This window comes from Elephantulus edwardii, unplaced genomic scaffold (assembly GCF_000299155.1).
Source record: "Elephantulus edwardii isolate Elephantulus edwardi_28Jun2011 unplaced genomic scaffold, EleEdw1.0 scaffold00591, whole genome shotgun sequence".
NCBI classification, from domain to species: Eukaryota; Metazoa; Chordata; class Mammalia; order Macroscelidea; family Macroscelididae; genus Elephantulus; species Elephantulus edwardii.
In genome coordinates, this window is record NW_006400341.1 from 86,849 (window position 1) to 87,773 (window position 925).

Consider the following 925-nt stretch of genomic DNA (forward strand, 5'->3'; position numbering starts at 1 on the left):
CATTCAAATATCTTCCTTAGACAATCATTAGCTGTTTATTTTTTTGCTGAAGTACTTATTGTAGTGAGGATAGAGGATTAGGGTAGCCCACCCTACCTGGTTGTAAGTTTTGTTGTTGTTTTATGGTATTTTATCTTAGTAAAAAATACTGTAGTTGTAACAGATTTATAAAAGCATACAAAAATTCACATAATTTTAAGTTAAAGTTAAAGGCTAGTAGTTTATCTTCTGACACATCATTCAATAATCAAATCTTCTTTCTTCTCAGTTGGAGTTCACCCACATTGACCTTTAAATGGCAAAATCTTTAGTTTCCCTTTTAGTTTTCTTTCTTCTCTGATTGCTTCTTTTCAGCCTCCAGTCTTTGTATTTTTGCTTCCAATCTTCTCCTATCGTATAATTTTACTCCAGCAAATGCCAGGCGAAGGATACTTGTTTTTGTGCCAAGATATACAGCAACACAGGCACATAATCAAGAACCTTCAAGTTCATGAGGCATCTGTCTTGCATCCCTGATGAAAGTCATTCACACAGTTGCATCAGCAGGAAGGATGCTGGGAGATCAGGCTTTGCTGTTAGTTCACAGTGACCTAACTCCCTAGACTGGGATGGCATACTGTAGGTTTTTCAAGATGCTTAAAAGACTGTTCATATTGTGGGTTAGGGCTCCTAGAATTCTTCCAAGCTTTTCTCTGATGAAGTTTATAGGTCCTTGGTTTTACTCCTAGGTCCTTGAGCCACTTTGAATTTTGTATAAGTATGGGTCTTGTTTGAGTTTTCTACAGATAGTTTTCCAATTTTGCCAACACCATTTGTAAAGAGGCTTTTGTTTTCCTCATTTAACTGATTTTGTTTCCTTGTCAAAAATCAGTTGACCATAGGTAGATAAGCTGATTTCTGGGATCTCAATTCTATTCCAGTATCA

The 925-nt window shown here is 36.2% G+C and overlaps 1 pseudogene; it reads right to left on the bottom strand.

The window, feature by feature from the left end:
• Positions 1 to 319: 319 nt before the first annotated feature.
• On the bottom strand, positions 320 to 492 carry LOC102865524 (annotated as a pseudogene).
• Positions 493 to 925: the final 433 nt, after the last annotated feature.